At 49.1% G+C, this 14,068-nt stretch overlaps 1 pseudogene; it reads right to left on the bottom strand.

The window, feature by feature from the left end:
• Nucleotides 1-1,692: 1,692 nt before the first annotated feature.
• Nucleotides 1,693-11,890, bottom strand: LOC109495414 (annotated as a pseudogene).
• Between the last annotated feature and the right edge of the window lie 2,178 nt (nucleotides 11,891-14,068).

The following is a 14,068-nucleotide window of genomic DNA, read 5'->3' as shown; positions in this document are numbered from 1 at the left end:
TTAATGTTTTGGATAGTCATGTAGTGACTTGAATAGTCATTTAAATAACTTGTCCAAGGTCAGAAGAGCCCAAGAATTCCCCAGAGTTCCTTTCCTTGCTTCTAAAGGCACATCCTCGATAGAAGATGACTCACGTCTCCATGGCAACTGTTAAAGGTGCTGCCTAGAGGGGACCCACTCCTACCCTCACTTGGGTTGAAAGAATCAAAAGAATTTCCTTGTGTAGAGGGGGTGCTAAGTTCAGTTTTCCTGTGAAAACTATCCCCAAGATCTCACCTCCTTCAAACCCGGCAGCTGTCAAATTCCTTCAAGATAACGTGGGAAATGGCTCTTCTCTCTTGTAAGCCAGAGAAATGGCTTTAATTCAGCAAGATTCATTCCTAAACCAAAGGCCTCATTCTAATACTGTCTTCCGCCTCTACCCAGAATTCTCTGTTTTTCCCTTTCTAGGAGTTATTTTTAGTCCAAGGCTTTGAACTTGATTGAGTAAGACTTAGAGGCAGTAAAAAGAACTCCATAAACTCAGCCAGAACTGCCTTAGGGTCCCTAGGATTGAAAATAGCTCTGGCACCTTAGGGACCACTTGGCCTAGACCCAGAGGTGATCGAACAGCCCCTGTGTTTTGGGCATTTCCGTCCAGACCTTCAGGGACTGTTCTTTCTTGACAGTCAAGTGAGCGAGGGAAGAGAAGCTTCACAATAGATTTCAAGCCAGCTTTTCCATTCAAAACAAGATGCAAATTTATTTTTAAAAATTCATATCTATTTCCCTGGAACAGAATCAGGCAGCTGCCTTATTAGGACTCTAAATTTGGATCTATTTTCTTAACACACACACACACACACGCTCACATGCACATGCACAAAGATGCATAGAGAAAGAAAATATAACTACTTTATCATTGAAATACTTCAAGGAAAAGCTGTATTTTGCTTTTTGTAATCTCTAAGATGACATCTAGGAAAGTATTGGTGTAACTCTAGTAATGACAAAACAGGAAACGCTGGTGATCCCTCTCGTGAAAGTTTGAGTTAGACTGAAACAGGAGGATAGAGGTCTGCTGGTCACCTCACCCTGTGCCCCCTCTGGACCAGGCTGCCCTGCCGCTGACATGTTTGACTTACCTGGGCTTCTAGCCTGGATATCGTGGCTGGCCTCCTTTCCCTATCCGTGGTGCATAAAGGATTCATCCCTCAGGGTATGTGCCTCGTCCAGCCATTTGCATCTACAGCGTTTCCTACACGCTCTCCTGTTCATCCAGTGTGACCTTGACTGGCATTTCGGCAGTTCCACTAGGATGCTGCAACAGCAGTGCTGGAGCCCCTTCCTGTAGGATTTGGGGCCCTTCCTCCAGGTTGTCCCAGATGTAGCATGTTTAGCATTGCCTTCTCCAGTGTTGAGGACTCATGCATTCAGTGTTTATAGAGCGCACAGTATACTCCAGGCACTGAGCTAATTGCCAGCAATACCCAGTTGAACCAAACATAGCTCCTGCCCTCAAGGAGCCTGCCATTAGTTGGGAAGACACTGTGGGATCAGTACTGGGTGCTGCGGGAGCACCTCAGAGTAAGAGCCGACCGGCTTGGAGAATCAGGGGCTCCCCGAAAGAGGTGACATCAAAGCTCAAGTTTGTTAGAGGACTGAGGGAGCACGTTGCAAAGGGCCTTCTACGCTGAGGGAACAGCGTGGGTCTCAGCCCAAAGGAGAGACAGCGTAGGCTGTCGGGGTAAAGTCGCTGAAGCTGGGAGCTGAGGAGTCGAGGAAAGAGGGTGAGGACAAGCAGTCAGCTGGCCGGTCCCAGAGGACCTCAGAGGCTTCACAGTGGACCTGGGGTGGGGGGTTAAAGAAGAGCTATAGGCCATGCTCTGCCCTCCGAGTCAGAGGTCACTGCTGAGGTCACCCAGAGAGGTAAGTGTGGGCAGCACCAGGGCCAGGCTCGGCCCTCTTGCTGTGAAAGCTCACAGTTGCTCGCTGAGATGATTCGTTCCCAGGTGTCCTCTGCCTCTGCCCCCACCCCACCCCAGCACCTTGTCCTCCCGCCAAAAGCTGTTTGCATTCAAGGGCTTTAACCTGGGCTAGATCTTGCTTAGAGGCATACAGGGCACACTGCCTGGCCATCCTGACCTGTCCGTGGAGCCACGAAGGTTAAGAATACCTCTTGGGAGGAGGCTGGCCTAGACCCTGTGATGAGGGTGTGCCCTAAGCTGAACACATGGGAAGCAGCAGAGGGCTGGCTGGCCTAGTGTCACCCCTTCATTCATTCTACCCAAAGGCTGCTGCGCTCGGGCAGCCTTTCACCGAGTTAGGTCACGCCCTGTGGCCAAGCCTTTGCTCTGTCCGGAGTACCTACCTGAATCCTGCCAAAGAAAGGGGATATTAAAAAAAAAAAAAAAAAAAAAAGCACAAATGGAATGTATGCACATGGAAAATACCTGCAGGCCTAGACAGCTGCCATGGACCTCACGGGGACCGAGGAGCCACCAGAGTTCAGAGCTCTGCACCTTCCGGTCATGAGGCAGGGAGGCTTGGGGAGAAGCAGTCTCTCTGTGGAGACAATTCACAGTGCCTTCTCGGTTTTCCAGAGAACCCAATCGGAGTTCAGAGCATTGGGTTCTGCCCTCCCCCATCCCCACAAATAATTAGAAATTTTAGAAAGAGAAGAGAAAGAATTCGATGAATCAAAATACTAGCTATGAGGCAGCACGGTTTCTAGAAACTTAAGAAAAGGCTCGAACAAGTGCTGGTTTCCCCAAGAGGCTGGAGGAATTAGGGGCCGAAGGTACGGTTTGGTCTTCTGCTCGGGGACCCCAAAGGGTTCTGAATATTCCTGGGGACTGACCTCTTGCAAAACCCCCACACCTGCCCCCTGGGTGCAGCCTTGGCATATTCTACAGCAACACCAGCCTTCTGAACCTTGGAAAGATTTGAGCTCAAACACCCACCCTTTTCCCAGATGCTCCTCTGGCTCCTTGCTGAGGAATTTCTAATTCGGTGTCTTGTGGTTCCCACTCAAATGTCCCACAGGCCTGGCCTGTTTCGATTAGAATTTGGCCCGCGGTTATCATGACGTCGGAAATTGAAGAACCTTTGGCCTCACACTCGCCTACCTTAAAATCAAGGTCCTGGAGGGTCCCCTCGGTGGCAGTAGAGGGTGGTCATGGGATATGGCGAGGTTTGCCTTAGGGCATCCTCTCCCCATTGTCAGCTCTGGTCTAGTTCCCTCACTGTCCCCGGGAAAAGATCCAAATGCCTCCTTGCTGGTTGTCAGTGGCTGTGTATTTGTTCCGCGTATTGTGTTTTATTTGGGAGAAGGGCCTTACATTCACGGGAGATAATAGTGGCAGGATCAGGAGGCATCAGCTCTCAGTTGTGTCTGAGAGGTGACTTGGGGCATCGCCTTTCTGAGCACCTGCAAAGCTTCCTCGGGCGGGCACGGGAGCCCAGCTGGGCAGGCTCCCCAGCTCTCTGCATGCACATGAACTCTGTAAAGCAGTGGGTGCCCGTTATCTCCACCGCACATGCCTATCAGCAAAAACTCTGTGAGAAGCACCTCCTCTGTATGTTTAGAAATTTATTTAAAGCGCATATTCATAATACTCCTGTACTAATATATTAGACACATTATAAAAAGTATACAACATAGAAATCTTAAAAGAATAAGATAAAAAATATCATAAACAGAGGTTCTGGTATTTTCTCTCTGAACACCTGAGGGGGACCTCAAGTACCCCCTGGGATGTGCACACCCACTTTGGACACTACTGTTTTAAGAGCAAAGCTGCACACCTTGATGGCGTCCATCCCAAACCACCGTGCTGGCGCTTGGCCTGCGGAATAAGAAGGTCTTAAGATAAAATCCCCAGGAGCTTCTGACCTGGGAGACAGGGCAAGCAAACTCTTCACACAACATAATTTAAAGAATTAAAAACCTGCCCGACCGGAAAGCTATCCCCAGACAGTTGTGGCTACAGGTGCTAAGAAAAGATCAGGTACACTGTCCAGAGTCGTGGGATTGCTCATCTTCCCTCTCTGGGTCTCCAGAAGAGGACGTTTGGCGACATCCCCGGCTCTCTCATGATTGGAATTCTTTGAACCCTCCAACTGCTTCAGCAGCCACATCGCTCGAATATTATTGTTGATTTGACCACCAAGATGTAATGATGATTCTGTTCCATTTTGAAAAGGGTCTGAGAAAGTGTACAGGTCTAATTATATATACATATTTATACATGTGTATTTTTGTTTATTGTTACATTTTGACATTGGACTTTCTATTAAATAATTTTTAACAGTTGACCTGGCTTTGTTCTTTTTTTGTGCCTTTCTTCTTTCCTGGATCTCTAGGAGGGGGCCATTTAAATGTCACAGATCTTGTCCCTGTTGTCCCTCCCTGCGTCTCTCTTCTTCCCTATTCTCGGTACACAGGGCTTCTCCTATCCATTCTTTCAAGTTCTGATTTTGCAGATATGTACTGCATCCAGGACCCACTGGGAAAGCCCCCAACTTTGTCTTCATTGCCCCCAGTTTCCAGGGACAGCCCACTCAATCCCGTCAGCTTCTACAAATGCACAAATTCACGGGTTTGATGAAGGTGCAAGAATGAGCAATAATCAAAAATCATGCCATGAGCCTTTTAAATCTCTTGTATATCTCCACTCACTCTCCCCAGTACACACATACATGCACACACACATGACTTTCTAGCTGCAAGACGTTGGACAAGTCACTTAACCTTCCTGAGCCTAATGCACCTCATCAGTAAAAAATGACACTTTTCTCATAGGTTTGATCTGAGGAGATCCCATAGTAAACATTCAATGAACAACCACCTGCTTCATGAAGGCACTCAGCCAGCCCATGTGTGTTCATTGCACAGTGTATGCCAGGCACTGGGGTCTCCCAAATAGGGGGGCAGGGACATGAGGACTTACAGAATGGCCCTCTTCAAAGTCAAATGCAGGAGAAGCAGCACGAAAAATGAGGCAGGTACCTTACAGTCTCTCTCCTGCCCGCCTCCAACGCAGTGAGTACCTGTCACGTATGGGAGGCTCAAAAAAATCGATTCTCTCAACTACACTGGCCTTTCAGGCTCTACCAAAGAGAAATACACACACACACACACACACATACACACAGCCTCTAAGCATGAAGTCAAAAGCACTTGCCCTTGGCTCTGTCCTCCCTGATGCATCAGCCTGTTCACGTCTGATGCTGGTCCATCAGCCAGCCCAGCCAGCCTTCTGCCCTCCACCCTTGCCCTTGGGAATATTTGCCTTGTGATTGCCTAATGGTGTGGAGGTGCGAGTTGGGGTGGAGGTGGTGCGTGGGAGGATGACAGCCTGCCAAGGAGAAGGAGTTGATAACTATTCCCAGGTTTTTTCCTGCAAGCAGTAGAGCTGGAAGTTCAGATTTACAGGCGAGTGTTATGGGCTGTCAAACAAGGCAAAAGCCCAAGATTCTGCTCAGGGTAAATTCTTTCAAACACAACAAGCCTGTTTCTTCCTGCGGAAGTTCATTTGAAATCACAAGGCCAAGGGGCACCTGGGTGGCTCAATCGGTTAAGTGTCTGACTTCAGCTCAGGTCATGATCTCATGGTTCATGAGTTAGAGCCCTGCCTTGGGCTCTGTGCTGACAGCTCAGAGCCTGGAACCTGCTTCAAATTCTGTGTCTCCCTCTCTCTCTGACCCCACCCCACTTGTGCTTTGTCTCTCTCTCTCTTTCAAAAATAAATAATAAATATTAAAAAAAATTTAAAGAAAAAAAGGAAATCACAAGGCCTGCCAAGCTTAAAGAGCACCCTAACCCCAACCCTGCTCCACCCCTCCCCACACATGTGCTGGTCTCCTCTCTCCTGTGCCCCAGAGTGGGGCTTTGGGAGCTTCTCTTGAACCTCAAGTCGAAGAGGAGTCCAGCTGACAGGACTCTAGACTGCCCCTTGGTGTCCACTCTCCAAGCCTTCGGTAGCAACGTCAGCTTCCAGGTCCCTGGTAATTGCTGGGCTGAACCCCACGTGTGGCTGTCCAAGTTCTCTCAGATGGAGGCCAGAGGGGTGAGAAGTGGCCTGTGAGCCACGGCTTCCCGGAAGCCTTAACTTCCCGGAAGAAGGCCCGGCTTCCCGGAGCCTTAACTCTCAGTGGGCTGGAGGAAAATAAGGCGGCAGACCACAAGGCTAGGAGTGAGCAATCCTGAAGCTCGGGGCTGGTCCAGGGGATGGCTGTGGGGGACGGGTGCTTCTCCCAGGGTTCTCCCCGCCACCGTCACCCTGCCACTGACAATGCCCATCCACCACTTCTTGCCAGAATGCTCACACAGAGTCATCGGGAGGTAGACATGAAGCTTTAACTCCTTCCACTCACCTTGCATTTCAAATGCAGCTGCCTGCTCCCCAGCAGAACCAGCTTCCACAGGGCTGTTCGCTCTTTGCCGGGTCTTCGCCCCTACGCTACCCTGTCGTGTTTATTCTCTTCTGCTTCCTGCTCTCTCCTCAACTCTTCATTTTTCCCTATCACCGTAAACTGAACTTCCTTTGAGGTCCATCTAAAATGGACCACTTGCATGAGAGCCTGCCTCATGGCTCCAAGATACACCAGTCTTTCTTGACAAAAAGAACTCTCCCTTACAGGATGGGCCAGATGGTGGTAGGGTTTGGGGTGCAAGCCCTGAGACTTGAGCCATGGAGAGTTCTGGTGTCAGACGAGGTCACCAAGTGCCCAGCGACCAGGCCAAGTGGCTCTCTCTGAGAGCCAAATCGCCAGTGCTGAGAAAGGCTGAGCCCATAGCAGAGCCCAGTGTGGGTGGGCAGTGGGTCTGAAAGCTGCAATGGTCATGGAGAAGGGCATTCAGGGAGAGAGTGGAACACCTGTGCACAAGTACACTTGTACCGGAGTAGACATTCCACATCATGTTTAGCATTATTTCTAACGAAAAGAATTAGACACAGTCTTAAATGGCCATCAAAAAGAGAAAGGATAAATAAATAGTAATGCAGTCAATCTTGTATCAACATGGATAAGCCTCAAAAACAGTGAATGAAAAACATTCAGAGGATACCATATGATGACACGCAAGCTTTCCAAACTTGGAAAGCTTGCAAAACCATGTCGTATATTACGTGTGGATACTGAAATGTACAGTACCATGCATGGGAGAGACAAAGACCAATTGCAACAGAGTATGAAGAGAGGGAAGGAAATGGTGCTGAGGAGGGTTAACAACGTTTTAAAAATTGGCTGAAGATGGGGCACCTGGGTGGCTCAGTTGTTTGAGGGTCCAACTCATGATCTCAGTTCAGGTCTTCAACTTGGGGTCATGAGTTTATTTAAGCCCTGCCTTGGCATGGAGTCTACTTAACAAAAAAATGGCTGAAGCAAGCTTGGGGAGATAGGGTATCCGTGTTATTTGGACGGTATTCTCTAAAGACTCTTCTGTGTACTTGGAACATTTCATCATGTTTAAAGGGACACATGAGTGATCCAGGAGCCACCTCAGCCCAGTGACCATCTGCAGCAGGTTATACTCAGGCTGCAGTCAGACATGAGTGAGAGCATTCAAGGTATGACAGGGAGCGGATCTCCCTTCCCCAGGAGCTCTGGTAGCACGACAAATGTGTTCTTCATCTCACATTTCTATGGTCTTCGCTCCAGCCCTCCCATATAGATGGCGGATCCGGACTGTGCCTTCCCTTGAAGCCCCTCAGCTCCTGGCAATGGCTCAACCCTCACTTTTTGATTCCACTTCTCTCACGTTTGCCGTGGGTGAGACTCTATCTGGCCTTGGGCGTGTTCCAGTTTGGCACAAAATACCCTGTCCACATGGGTCTCCCTCCGGGACTGTGTGGCCCACCTGGGACTTCTCACATAGCCCCTCAGAATAGCCCACGACCACTTGCCACCAAGTCTCAGAAGGTGTGGCCTGCAGTCTAGAAAACATTGAGGAAGAGGTTTGATAGGCATGGAATGAACCCAGAGGACAGGTGAGAGAATCCTGTGTGTCGGAGGCAGGAATTTCATAAGACATAGGGAGATATTCAGTGCAGTTCCAAACATCACAGGACAAATGCCTGCCAGTAGCCTTCCAGAACTTGGTTCCCCGAGAGTTTTATGGCTCAAATAAATGTCACGAACAGTGAACACATGCAAGATGTGATAGGGGTTGAGAATCCAGCCCTCCCTCAAAAAATAATAAATAAAAGAGAAAGTGCTACTTGGGCAAAGCTGTCTGACTGGGTCATTCTCAGGCTAGTTTTTATTGATATTCTACTCTGGGGACATCTCAACAATGGCTGCACGCTGGAATCACCCCAGGGGAGCTTTTCAGCCCATCACCACCTGACCTCAGGTCGGTTAAATCAGGGTTTCTGGGAGTGGGGCTGAGCATTTTTAAATATCTCCCCAGGCAACTGTGAGGTACAGGGAGGATTCCAGAACCATGTGTCTACACAGCATGCCACTGAACTGGGCACCAGCAAACAAAACTGAACAAAATAAACCCTGCCCTTTAGGAGTTAAACAACAGTAGCGGGCCGGTTTGTACACACACACTCCAAGGCTGTGAGCACTCGGGGAGAAAAAAAAAAGCTCTGCGATCATTCTGGATGGGGAGAATGAGCAAGGCAAGTGGGAGAATGGGTGGGGACTCCCCAATGACACAGAAAGGGCGTCCCTCTTGTTGATATGGGACAAGAGAATGAGTCAACGCCTGGACGATGAAGCACTCAAGCGAGGGAAAGGCCTCCAGGTTCCATCTGGTTTCCAGGCACGATTTTGCTCAATTGTTCCAAAGAAAGAGAATTTCATGAAGACACCCCGATGGGAAAGCTTCCGCCTCCACTGGCCGCTCGGCCCTCCCGGGCAGGAAGTTTACCCTTCGTGGCTAATCTCAAGCAGCAGCCTCAGCCAGCCCCTGCTTTACCCGGACCCTGAGCTGCTGCCCCTCACTTAGCCTTCGGGACGCCCCTCATTGTGGGAGGTGTATTCAGTCTGGAACACAGCATCCGGGAAACGAACCCCTTCCCCCCCAAATGGACAAACTTCAGGGAAAACTGATCCCTGCCCGGAGGAAAGCCTTTGTGTGCAGGAGGAGTCCCTGGTCTCAGGGGACTGAAGGCAAGGGTGCTGCCCTCTCCGTGGAGCCCCTGAGCGGAATAAACAGAAAAGCAGCATTTATATGCCCTGTGCCTTTAGTGGGGCAGGAGGTGGGGCTTGTTATCATTATTATAGCTGGGGGCTGCAGGGGTTGAATTCCTGGAGAATTTGGAAACTGCCAGCTGGGATGTTACCCAAGACATATGCCTGTCCCCACATGGAGCAGCCGGGCTCACGGCTGGAATTTCAAACACTTGCCCCAATTGTTCACACGGTTCTGGTCATTGGTATGCTGGACACTTGGTAATTGACCCGACGCTAGGTTCTCATGCTCTGCTGTCCCTACCAGGGACTGGCAGCCGTGAATACCACCAACACAGAGAAGAGCCAGTGAAAAGTGGTTGTAGAGGCAGATCCACCATCACCCTGCCCCCCAGGGGCCCAGCCGTGTGGTGAGGACGCTGAGAGGGACGCTGGCCGGTTCCCCACAGTCTTGTGTTGTCAGCTCATGGCCCCCCTGAATGTTTCTCATCGGCTGCAAACCAAGGCTGGAGCCCCCAGGAGACAATCACACTGGAAAACAAATGGAGTTTTACACTTAAAGATCGGGTTGGATGGCACATGACCGGAGGGGCATATGAAGGAGAAATCCCTTTCTGAAACTCTGTCGTTGTACACACCCAAGTTCAAGTCCCTAACAAGGCCTTGTCTGTTTTCAGTCCCACCCAACTACCAGGACTTTGCCCAAAAAAGGAGAAAGGGAAGCTTTAAATCAAGTCACCCTAAATCCTCTTTTATCCTTGGGATAATCTGTCCGGTATTGGTGCCTCTGCTGATGCAGTGGTATTCTGGTGCCCCAGGCCCCCTCTGGCTCCTGCCAGGGGTCACAGAGGTGGCCTCAAACACCTCCCCTCTCCCCGCCTCTCCTCTCTCCACCACAGACACACAATTGGAAGGAAAAAGCTTGAGGATCTTCTGATACATAAGCAAATAGATGGGGTCATCGCAATAAGTAGGAGGACCCCAGCATAAAATGAAGCCTCTTCCTACATTAAAACCTGGCTGTGGTCAGCACTGAGTTCCCACCCTCAAGTCCCAGGTGAGATGGGCTTCCTGGTAGAAACCGAGTCTCTCAAACACCGGCAGAGTTGGCATCATTCCAGGGAAGTGGGGCATAAAAGCTGTCATTTGGATCCCAGTGTTCCACCTTCGAATTGTCACTGCCACTCATTGACCAGTGACAAAATGTTCCTCACCAACTCCTCCCAACAACCCCTATAAAGTAACTGCTGATTCTTCACTTTACAGCGAGGAAAACTGTGCCTCAGAGAGATTGAGTGACTTGCTCAAGGTCACACAGCAAGGAAGTGCTAGTGCCAGGATCAGGGCATCTGACCCAGCGGCCTGGCTTGTAACCACTCGGCCGTCGTGCTGTTCACACGTGTCACCAGGGTGGCAGACTACCACCTCACAGGTACCCCGGACCACGAGTCCCTCTTTCCCGGGGGGGTGGGGCTTGGGGTTTTCATCGCCTTCCCTGAGGATTATGAGAGGCTTCCCGTTGCTCAGGTCCAGGCTGCTGGGAACCACTGAAAACCTCAGTGGAATGGGGAGGCAGGTGTGGACAAGGGTGGGGATATAGCAGGAAGTAAAGAAGTAGGCATGGAGGGGCGCCTGGGTGGCTCAGTTGGTTAAGCATCCGACTTCGGCTCAGGTCATGATCTCCAGGTTTGTGAGTTTGAGCCCCATGTCAGGCTCTGTGCTGACAGCTCAGAGCCTGGAGCCTGCTTTGGATTCTGTGTCTCCCTCTCTCTCTGCCCCTCCCCTTCTCTCTCTCTCTCTCTGTCTCTCTCTCTCCAAACTAAATAAACATTAAAAAAAAAAAAAAAGTCATCATGGAGCAGCTCTTGAGTGGCCTGACGGGCAGTGGGATCTGTCCAAAGCATCTTGTGAACAAGGGAGGTGGCCATGGGGTCGATGTGCGTGGGAATAGTGTATTCATTCTTGTGAGGTCTCTGTGAGGCAAGAGTCTCAAAAGGTGGTTTGCCCGCTGACAAGGTATACACGACTCATCCAATAGACCACGTGTCCATTTCCAAACTGTGCCCTCTGGCTCAGCACCGCAGGGTTTTCCTTCTATCCCTGTCATACTCGGCTTTGGTTGCCAGTGAGAATCCCCTATTTTCGCCCCCAGATCCTCACTGAGTAGGAGTTAGCCCAGCTTGAGGTCCCAGTGATTAACCCAGTTTCGGTACAGGTGGTGGCAGCCAGGGACCATCTGCCACAGGTAGTAGCGGGCCACAGGCTCGCTCGGTGCTTTCCTCCCCCGAGATCTCCAACAGCAGAGCTCCAACACAAGTTGTTGTAGTCAAAAAAGCCACGGAGCCCATGACGTGTTGGTGGACGAGGCTGTGGTGAATGCCAATATCTGTGGGCGTCTTCTCCTTCTGGAGTGGCTTCAGCAGCAGCAACTTCGGCAAGATCTTGCCTGCAAATACCTTCTTGGTGTCTGAGACCTAGATTTCAAAGCACTTGATAAAGCCACCCTTTCCCACAAAGCAACCGCCACACTGCGAGGGTCCACTAGGACCTCCTGGATCTCCTTTACCAGCTGGGCTGCGGCCAAGGCCCCAGGAGCCAAAACTGCTGGGATCCCGGCTTCGCCGGGTTGACTGGGGCTGGCTTCCCTGCAGCTGCCACCGCACTGCTGTTCCCGGAGTTGTTCAGCGGACCTAGTAAGCTCTGAGCTGAGGCTTGGCACTGATCCGCAGCTCACTGATTCAAACCCAGCCGCGGGGGTTCGGGGGAGGGGGGGGGGCGGTGGTTACAAAAGCCTCTTTTATTTTTTTCCATAATTAAGGAGGGAATGGCTCAGGTTCTCCAGGTGCCCTAGGCTGTCCCACTCTGTGCCCCACACCCCACTCCCCCTGGGATCCAGGTCCTGGAATGGGTTTCTTTCCTGGGGCAGAGGGGAAGTGGAGGCAGGTAGAGAAGGTAGCTTTATCAGATTAATTCTGGTTAAATGCTCAGGCTCCCAGCCCGTGCGAGCAAGGTGCCCCAGCCTCTTGTGTACCCAATGATTTCCAGGCTGGTGGGGGGTTGTTTTTACTCCAAACTCTTGGCCAGCCTTGCTTCTCACCCGAGGGCTGTGGTTCGGGGAATGTTTTGACTTGAAATACTCAAGCCTGTGGTGGTAGTTGGAGTTGTGAGACCCTTCTGTGCTAAAAGAAAAAATGAATGGTCTATTTAGAAGCTGCTAACAATTCACAGTATAAAGAACAGGCAACAATTCTGCCGCCGAACTGCAGCTTTCTGAGGGTGCGCCCCAGGGGAGCTGTGCGGCAATCGTGGCCTCAGATCTGGATATTCCATTTGGAAGACCTCCCACTCGTGGTGGCAATGCTTCCAGAAGATTGTGCCTCCGCCCTGGCTTTCTCAGCGCCTCTCCTCAACCCCTTCCCAGAATACTCTCTTCCTGGGGCCTGTGGTGTTCTTGGGCTCTGAGTAAGACTACTTTTCCAAAACCACACGAACTTTGCTCTGGACAAACAAGGGAAGGGTGGCTGTTTGGAAATGCCTAAAACAGCTGGTCTTGGGCCTGAGTTGTGAGGTTGTACCTCACCATCGCAGACACACAGTTCCCCTGAAGGAGGAGGCTGGCTTTCCTCTCAGGACAAAATGGTGGTCCCTGGAGCCTTGGGTACATTCCAGGGTGGTGTTTCTATCACCACAGCGATGCCTCATCTCACTGCATCCTAGGATCGGAAGAGACGGTGAGACTCATAGGCTCCTCAACCCTCAGCCTAGTTGAAAATTGACCAGTTTACTGAAATGCCAAAGCTTGTTTCAAAAATCAGTGGCAGTTAGCAATGGTATTCATCTAATTTATCAAAATGAATACCTATATAGGTTCAAGTAATCTCAATCAAAATCCTGATAGGCTTTTGTATAGGAATTCACAAACTGATTATAAAATTTATATAGACATGCAAAGGATCTAGGAAAAACAATTTCAAAAAAAAAAACAAAGTTGTTTTTCAACTTTGCGAGCTTAACATAATGCTACAAAAATAGACAATGTGGTCCTGGACACACACAGAGTATAGACACACAAGTAGAGATAGATTAGTGCAACAGAGTAAGAGTCCAGCTATGGGTCCACACATCTATGGTTAATAAGTTGTGCTGGTATAATCGGACCTCCATATTCATGAAATGAGCTTTGACCTTTACTGCAGACCACACACAAAAATGAACTTGAAATGGATCCTAGTACTAAATGCAAGAAAATTGTAAAGCTTCTGAAAGAAAAACAAAGAGTAAAGCTTTTACAGCTTTGGATTAAGTAAAGATATTTAGCCAGAACACAAAAATCATGCATCATCAAAGCAAAAATTGATAAATTAGGCTTCATCAAAAATTTTAAACCCTGCTCTTCAAACGATAGTGGTAAGAAAAATGAAAAGATAAAGCACAGATTGCAATAAAATATGTGTAAAGCATATATCTGATAAGGCTGTATATAATATATGTACACATTTGATAAATATGTTCAACATCAATAGTCACTAGGGAAATACAAATTAAAACCACAATGAAATACCACTACATAGCTACCAGAATGGCTAAAACTAAAATAAATAAATAAATAAATAAATAAATAAATAAAGTTAAATAAATCGACCACACCAAGTGTTGACAAGAGTGTGGAACAATGGGGGCTTCCATACATAGCCAATGGGAGTGCAAAAAATGGTATGGCATACACTTGGCAGAATTTTAAAAAGATAAGCATCCATTTACCATTTCACTCAGCAATCCCATTCTTAGGTATTTATCCAACAGAAAGGAAAGCATATGTCCACAAAGACTTATGCTCTTAATGCTCATAGAAGCTCTATTCAAATCCCCATCAACTGGCAAACAGTTTAACATATGGTGGTATATCCATATAATGGAATGCTAGTTGGATAGCTACTGATAA

Source organism: Felis catus, chromosome F1 (assembly GCF_018350175.1).
Source record: "Felis catus isolate Fca126 chromosome F1, F.catus_Fca126_mat1.0, whole genome shotgun sequence".
Lineage (NCBI taxonomy): Eukaryota > Metazoa > Chordata > Mammalia > Carnivora > Felidae > Felis > Felis catus.
Note: the sequence above shows the minus strand (reverse complement) of the source record. Positions and strands in the feature narration are given on the sequence as shown.